Raw genomic sequence first — 9530 nt, forward strand, 5'->3', positions numbered from 1 at the left:
AAAAGTAACCAATCCCCGAGCAGAGCTCTTGCCAATCTGAGCTCAGCACTGAAATCGGACCAATCCCTACTCTGGAAAAACTTCCCCAACCCCAAGAATCCCTATATAAACCCTGTGTATGTTCAGCTTGGCTGGTCCAGCTGTCTTCCAATAAACCCCTTTGGATGAGCTTTGGGTGAAGATCTTCTTTTGCGGCGGCGACAGAGCAGAGGCGACCCTAGGCAGAGCAGAGCAGAGCAAGCAGAGCAGAGCCAGCAGCGCTGTAACACTTGCCCGGGAAACCTTCCTTGGCAGAGCGGAGTTGTTACACTCTGCTCCTGGCTCCCTGCTCTCCGCTCTCCAGGAGCAGAGCTGAACTGTAGCAAACCTCCTGCGGAGCAAAACTGCTACACTAGGCGAACATCCCCAGCTGGAAGACCCTGTCCTGCTGGAGCGGAGCTGATACACCGGAGAAGCCTTTCTCTGAGGCAAGGCTGTAAGCTGCCAAGCTTACTGCAACCTGTGGTGCTCCTTGGCTCCTGAGCTCCAGGATACCTTTCCACCTGAGCTGTGTAACACTCAGTATTCTGTGACTCCCGAGTGCCAGAATACCTGACCCACTCCTGTTCCATCCTGTCCTGACCCATCCCGAAACGCTTACACATACATGCTCAGCAAACATTCTACAATTGAGCTACAGGCCCAGCCTGGTCTATTTTTCCCTTTTCTAATCCCCAGAGTTAAATATCGGCTTCATTAAGGTGCTGGTTGGTCTCATGCCAACTTGACACAGCGAGAGTCATTTGGAAAAAGGAAGTCTCAAGTAAGAAAATGCTTCCATCAGATTGGCCTGTGATAACATTTTCTTAGTGATTGATGTGAGGCAATCCAGCCCACTGTGCATGGTGACACCCCTGGCAGGTGATCCTGGGGTGTAAAAGAAACAAGATGAGCAGGCCTGGAAGAGCATGACATTAAGCAGCATCCTCCATGGCCTTTTCATTAGCTCCTGCCTCCAGGTTCCTTCTCTGACTCCCTTTCACAATGGACTGAATTGTGGAAGTGTAAGCAAAATAAACCCTTTCCTCCCCAAGTTGCTTTTGGTCATGGTGTCTTATCACAGCAATAGAAGCCCTAAGACAATATTCAAAGTTTTAGAATTCATACATATGAAACCTTAGTAAAGTTCCTTCTAGATAGTATTTTAGCTAAAATATTACCCAAATTTTCAAAAGCTGAGACAGAAGAGTGAGAAATGAACATTAAAAACACAACCTTTATTTACTAGTAACATTAATAAATGACTGTTGTACTTGTAGATTTGTGATTATTGAATCCCAGATAAAAGTAAGCTTACCTAAGCATAGTGTAACTAATGTCACATTTGAGCCTCCTCCTGTAAAACTTATATTAAGAAGGAAAAGGGTGGAATGTATGCAGACTCAAAGAGAAGTAAAAAGGGGGCTAAATTATTCCCAAATTCACAAAAGTTGGCATTTTCCTTTCAAAGCCAGTAAGCTTTATCTAGGTTTACTAGGTTAAGGCAAATGTGTTACATTGTAAGCATCTAAAACAGACATCCCAGTTTCTGCCCTTTTCACTGGCACTGGCTTCAATAACCCAGGTCTGCCACATCTCACTTCAACAAGAAGTCTACTGAGAATATTCAATAAAAAAACTGACAATACTAAATGCTGGCAGGCATATATCAGCTTTCTTCTAATACAAACAGAAATAGCTACTATCCTTCATTTAAATAATTATTCTTTATTGAGTGCTTCAGAAACTGAAAGGTGGCCCTGAAAACACCCTGTAGCAACGTCTTTAAACTTTAACCCCTCTTATTTCATCACATTCATTCGGCATTTGATATCAGAGATTTAATGTGCAAATTGGAGAAACAAATGTGGAGGAAGAGACTTCTTGAAATGATGTGCCCAATCAATTCAATTCTTTATAGTATCGTTGGCCTTAACAAAACATAAATTAGACCATAACTTTTCAATTTAGTATGAAGAGAGCCCGTTTAACTACATGCAGCTGTACAAGCTTTGTGCTGATGTTAGCAGTATCTGTACTTACACCCACTCCTTATAAGTGTACCTCTTCAGTGACATCAATTGTGGTCAGGGAGTCGTTGAGTTACTAATAAAAAGGAACATTGGTGTAGGGCTCCATTCACTTGGCTTAAGATTACAGAATTCCATTGTATTTGTACCTCCTCGGTCAGCTCTCCAAGACTCTCTCCACTAACCCAGACACTGCATTGCACCCAAATGGTTATTTCTGTATACAATTTGGCATTGATGGACAAGCATTATACTCAAGTTTTACCTCCAAGCTATGTCATAGGAACTTGGGAAATTCTTCATCTTATATGTTAATAAGTGCACCTAGATATCAGAATCAATTTTTAAAACAACTGGGAGGATGTTGACTACAGCTGGAATTAACTAAAATCTAAGGAGCTGGATACACCTGTGAGGGTTTTCTTCTCAGTTAAATCATTTGCAGTGGGAAGGACCACTATTTACCCAGACCTGTTGAGGTGGTACGCTCTATCTTTAGTTTGGGCCACACCTGCTGGTGGAAGCCTACATAAGGACATGGAAGAAGGAAGTGCCATGCTCTTTGCCTGCTTGCCCTCACTCTGGCTAGCAAGTCTATTCCTTCACTGGCATTGGTGCCTGCTTCGGGATTCCAGAATATATTAAAGGCCAGCTGAGACAGCCCATGGACTGAACAACTACCAGATTTTTAGACTTTCTGTTGACAGTCATTGTTGGACTAGCAGGACCATAGCTGTAAGTCATTCATACATCCCATATATATTCAAGCAGTTCCATTCCTCCAGAGAACCCTAATATAGAAGTTGCACAAACACATAGAGTTTGTGAAATTTCCAAGGGGTATAGTAGGAAATATCCATTCTGGGTAGCACTCACCATTAACTGGCCTTAACTAGCCTTTGCTTTTCTATTGCGGCACACTATCTGCACTAGTTCCTTTCCGTCTTTCAGCTAGCAAGTGTAGGACTGACTCAATGGAACTGGAGTTGTTTAGAGGTCATGTAGCATCTGTGACAGTACTGCCCCAGGTGCCAGCACCTCATAGTCACTGACATGGAGTAAATTGGCTGATTATCCACAGGGCATTTCATTTGGTAATAAAAGGCTCAAATTCCCCATCTTCAAACACCCAGAATTGTATGGGGGATGGTTTTTTCTTTAAAATTATCATGGGAAACCCAGACAAGGATTGAAACAGAGCACCGTTTTAAGGTATGAAGACCGATGACTGGAAGTGAAGATAGAGGTCTCAAACTCTAGTTCCAGAACTATCAAGTCCCAAATTATATAGTCAAATCCTTAAATGCTATAGAGTTTTGAGTCTGGGTCTCAATCTGTAGGCCAGTTGAGTATCCTGCCTGATACTGTGTGCTGAGATTTCATGTGTGCACCACGATGCCTGGCTTAGAAATATCATCTGTAGTGTTACTAGATTGCAATCTGACTCACCTCTGAAAACAAATCATCTCTAGAGCTTGGATGGAGTACAAAAGGAATCATGAGTCAGCTCAAGGGAAAGCACCTCTCGGTGACGGAGTGAGATGGGACTCTGGGAGAACCGATGTGTGAAGGCACCGTCAGGGGTGGGCAGGACTGCTCACTTGCTAGCATAGCTCCACTGATGCAGCAGGCGGAGCCGCTTCATCCAGCAGCTCTGAGCGACTCATATCCAGGCATGCACAGGAGGCAACACCCTGCCCCTGTGCAGTATTTACATCCCAAGTCATGAAAGCATGGCAGACAGGTTTTCTGTTCTTGTTGGACAAGAGTTTCTGAGCTTAGCACATTCTTTTTTTGCATTTAACTTGGAGCTCCAGGATTCCAGGTGTGTACTACCAGTCTTCACAAACATTCCTCATACCTTCTAGCTTTACTGGATAGTACTGTAGCTACAAGTTAGGGGGAACTTCAATTTCAAGTGCCCAATTTCGCCAGAGCTGAAATTTCTGTCTTCATGTGGGTGTCAAAGCTACCTTGGTGTTAGCACTGGTGTTTCTGAAACCTACAAGAGGCTGCAATCATTGCTCCCATTTATTTCCCAAGTCTTATGCATCTTCCTTCTGACTTATGTTATTTCCTCTTACTAAGAAAGTACCCTTAAGTCCTTTTGAACATAATTTGTGTGTGTTGATGAGGGATGGAAAACCATGCCAGCAAAATCAGACATATTGATTCTTGGCATGTACAATGTACACCTGAGAGCTGCATGATCCAGAATCTTTTCGACTAGAGTAATGCTTTGACTGCTATCTTGTCTCTAGTCTCATGCCCCACCCCCAACAATTACAGAGCCAAGCTGTCCTCCTAAAGCACAACTTCAACTTTGTCAGTTTTAAAATAATGGTTGTCTGCTGCCTGAACTTTAAGCTATGTAAATCTAAGTCCTTCGTTGCTTGATTCCTGTGAAGGCTGGATGTGTCCCCTCCAAGGTGTACTGAGACAAGCCTTTAAGTGATCAGGCCATGAGGGCTCCTCTCATTAATGGAATCAAGAGCCCTACAAACGAAGCTTCACAGGGTCTAGAGACTGTTCCTTCCTGCTTTGAAAGAACACGACAGCACAGTTGGTACCTTGAGTGTTGGGTGTACATGTGGAGAACATGAGCTTCATAAATTATTTGCTGTATTTTGTCCTTGCAGAACAAAATGAACTGAGATGGGCCCTAATCTACTTTTACTCTCCTTTCCTGGCACCTTTTCTACATTAGCGTTTCATTTCCACTACCTGGGCCACTTGTTATTACCCACATGTGAGCTGCCTTCAAGTTCCTGGGCCATTATCTCACAAATGAATGCTGCACTAACCTCCCATGTTTCAAGCCAACATGGTGTAAAGAAGCCTGAGTTTAAGGTCATGAGGCCTCCTATTGCTGTCTTCTAGATGATCATGTTTCAGAAACTCTTCATAACATTACTACAGCTTACATAGTAAAAATTCAGAATAAAAGATTCAAGAGAGAATTGTCAAGTCACTTATAAAGGAAAGCTCTTTAGAATAACACCTGATTATTAATCAGAAAATGTTAAAGACAGAAGAGTTCAGAACGTTGTATTCTAAGTACTGCAAAACCGTCACTAGCAGCCTAGACTATTATACCTAGCAAAGCTAGTTATTAAAATCAAAGGAGAAATAAAACCTTTTCATGATAAAAACTGGTTAAAGGAATTGATGACCACTGAGCCAGCTCTACAGAATGATACTAGGAGAAATACTTCAATCACGACAGTCTTTCAAAAGAGGTCAAAGGAAACACCATAAAATTAAGAAAATGACAGGAATTAACACCTGTTTGTCAGCAATAACTGAATATTAATGATTTCTATTCATCCAATAAAACGAAAGTAGTTGACTGTATCAGAAAATAGGATCTATCTTTTTGCTGCCTCCAAGAAGCACATCTTACCATCAACTATATAGATGAAGGGATGGAAAATGTTATTACAAGCACAGGCAACTAAGAACCAAGCGGGTATATTTTAACATCTGACAGAACAAACAAAAGTCTCTTCATACTCATGAAACTAATAATATATCAAGAGAGTATTATGATTTTAAACATGTATGCAGCAAATAAAGTTGCACCCAATTTCATTTTTAAAAATGTACTCCAACAGAGTGATACTGGGTTACTTCAATATTTCAACCTCATCAAAGACAGGTCATCTGGACAAAAACTAAACAGAGAAATACTGGTGTCAAATGGACCTAAAAGATATCTATGAAACATGCCAAAGTTGAGAATACACATTATCTTATCAGCCCATTGAAGTATCTCCAAAACTGATCAAATACTTAGGACATGAATCAAGTCTCAACTAACACTGAAAACAAATAACACATTCTGATGCAATGGATTAACAGATGAAAACAGCAAGAGAACCTGGAGTGTACACAAACTCAGACTACATATACCATTGAATGATAGATGGGTCACTAGTGAAATCAAGAAAAACATTTAAATCCTAGAATTGAATGAAAATGAAAACAAAATAAAGCAAAGTGTACAAGGCACGATAAAGTCAGTCCTAACAGGAAAATTTATAGTGCTGAGTGGCTGTAGCAAGAAATCTGAGCAATCCAAGAAGAGTAGCAATGAGCCTGGAGGCCCTAGAAAAACAAGGGCAAACAACACTTCAAAAGAGCAGTTAAAGCAGCATTTCAAAATTAGAGGTAAAATGAAATGAAATAGAAACAAACACAAGAATCAGTGAAACAAGGAGTTGGTTCTTTGAAAGATTAACCAAACTGGCAAACCTTTGGCCAAATTAACTGAAGAATAGGAAAAGGAGAGAGGAAAAGGGAAAGAGGAAGGGAGGGAGAGGGACATGTAGTAAGAGACAGGAAGAGAAAGACAGAGTGAGCATGTAAACCCAAATAAACGGAATACAATTGGAGACCAAGATACATAAGCCTCTGCTCCTTTGCCATCTGATTTTGAGGCCAAAAATGCACACTGGAAAAAAGACAGCATCTTCCCAAATGATACCTCTCAAACTGGATACCTATAAGTAGAAGAATCAAAATAGTTCCTTATCTCTCACCCTGGAAAAAACCCTCCAAAATGGAATATTATTCTGTTGTAAAAATAAAATTGTGAAATTTGCAGGTGAATGGATGGAGCTAGAAATAACCAGAGTGAGGTACCTAGATCTAGAATGAAAAATATGACATCTAATATAAGTGAGATGTCACTTATATTGGATGCTACATTTGAACTTCAAATATGTGTATCTGAATTGGAGTACCCATAAAAGGCAGGAAAACTAGTAAGGGGCAATGACAGGATAGACCTAAAGGGGGACAGAGAACACACATGGTTATGAACGGGGGAAAAAGGAATATGGAACAGGAATGGTTAAATGGGGGTGGGGGATGGGAGGGCAGGGGAGTAATCATATTAAGGGATAACTAACATTAAAGATCTCTGAAAATTCCATATGGAAGCTTACTACTGTAGAAGCTTCCTAAAAATACAAAAGCAAAAAATTACATGCGCATGATTATGTGCACGTGTACACACACACACACACACACACACACACACAGAGAGAAAGAGAGACAAAAGAGAGACAATGACTTTAAATGGAGTTATTATGTAATAAGGAGCCATGTCTCCCTCAGACACCACAGGCTAGTAAATAAAAACCCCAGTGCTAGATATGGATTACCTCTTTTCAAACTTTTTGGGTGGTCAATGGGGTTCCAGAGATCCCCCAAACCTACAGGCTATTGCACTGTTCTTGGTTACTTTATAGAACTTGAGGATAAGACCCTATTGCTGATGACAACACATACTTGAATCACAGACATGGAGAAATCAAACCAATATCAACTTAGAATCTTAATCTTTATTGGCTAGCTTTCATATTGCTGGAAGGTGCTATGCATGTTATCCAGGAAGAAATGTAATCAATAAACTTGCTATGCTGTGAACTCTGCAAGCTACAGTAACAACTGGACCAACAACATATGCCCATTGGTACAACAGTGGTGAGAATGATTGGATTTAAAGAGAGCGTCACAAAACAGAACTCTTGTCTGGTATCTTTACCTGGGCCAAAAACCTGTTGCTGGTTAGGTCACAGGTCCTGGTGAGAGAACCTAATACTATTATATAGCTAAATGAAAATAAGGACAAACTGCCCCTCAGTTCTTTATCTAGACCTACATATTTGTGTCTCTCAATCCTCTTCAGAGAAGTTTCTTTTTACAGTAGAAAGCAATTAATGCAGAGAAGTACAACTAGTCAGTGTATAAAGAGACTAGCCCCCAATTCTAATGAGGCATCTATATCACACCGTAGCAGTTCAGGGGTCATGGTGGAAAAGGGGATGGAAAGACTGTATGATCAAGAGGTAGAAGTCTGTAGTGAGATGGTATCTGCCAGGAGAACTCACAGTGGCTGTGACTACAGGCACAAGACCTACACAAGATCAAGTCATCTAGAATTCTAGCATGGACGGGGAAGAGACTCTTCAAGTCTCACAACCTACTAAGGAGCTATTGGTTGGCTGCTGGAGGAGGGACCAATCAGTTTCTTCCCAGATGTAGCCGCCTGAGAGGCTATCCACACTCCAGTAGATTGTTTTATACCCATGCTCACTATATGGACTCAGTGGTTTTAAAACACTGGTAGTAGGAAGTTGGTTAGTGAGGAATAGTGCTGATGAGAATAGGGAGGAAAATGGAGGAGAGTGCATTTGATCAAAATATACTTTACTCATGTATGAAATTCTCAAACAGTAAAATAAAAGAATGAGGACCCTTTTGATAGAACAAGATATTATACCTCCCACAATACTATTTTATAGAACTAACTGAAATGTAATAATGTCCACATACTAAGCAAAGGTACAGTAACACTTGAATAAATTGCATTTTGCTAAGTCCCACTGAAACACACATGAACAGAAACTATAGTCTTAAGTTCACTGTTCAGTTTCAGTGAGTATGTTGACTCAAATATTCCATGAAAAAATGTTGCTCTAACTTCTGTGTTTCAGAAAAAAATGGATAGGAATTTACTAAACATGACTAAGAAATTCAGCACTAGTAATTAAGTATCCATTTTAAGCATATTTTTGCTTTGCTTTGCCAACACTAGTCTCAATACAAGATATTTCCTTATGAAGTCTGTTATTTTGTTCATTGTAACTGATCTCTGATAACAGTTTAGTGTCATACAGAGTTCAGATCAATCTAGAATGCTAAGCATCTTAGTGGGTAGCTTGTCCTTTACCTGTGTATTCAGGACTTTAAATATTTCTTTGCTTTAAGTATGGTTTTATAAATAGTAATAACTTACCTCATTGTTAGATGGTAAACTATTCCAATTATGATTGTTTTAATTATTTCTTTGATCTGAAAAAGAATATGTTCCCTTCTTGTTTCTGTGGCTTCTGTGTTATACTGACCTCTACAAGAAACCACACTAAAAGTTCCTTAGAGATTTTTCCTTTGAGCAACACCAATATATTTTAAATTGCCATTAAAATATATTTGACCCAAGCACCATGAAAATTTTCTACTCCATTATAGTTTATCTCCACTAGCTTAGCATTCTTTTACCCATCAAAATGTTAGAATCTTGGATATTTCAAATGTACTCTTTTATTTCACATCTCTGAAAAAAATAAGCATCTCCTACAAAACCTTGGAAATAGCACTGACCACTTCTTCTTAGGGAACTATTTGTTCTGAGACAGGGTCTCTCTGTGATTCCATAAATCTCTATGCCTTGAACTTTGGATCCTCCTGCCTCCGCTAGGATTATGGGCATACTCCACCATGTCCAGCTTGAAGGACATCCAGTGTTCCTATAGCTGGGCGTTTGGTGCATGCTTTTAATCCCAGGACTCAGGGAGGCAGATGCAGGTGGATCTCTGTGAGTTAGAGGCCAGCTGGGTCTACAGAGTGAGTTCCAGGACAGCTAGAGATACACAGAGAAACCTTGTCTAGAAACAAACAGTTACTATAGTGTGC

Source organism: Mesocricetus auratus, unplaced genomic scaffold (genome assembly GCF_017639785.1).
Source record: "Mesocricetus auratus isolate SY011 unplaced genomic scaffold, BCM_Maur_2.0 Super-Scaffold_100011, whole genome shotgun sequence".
Classification (NCBI taxonomy): Eukaryota; Metazoa; Chordata; class Mammalia; order Rodentia; family Cricetidae; genus Mesocricetus; species Mesocricetus auratus.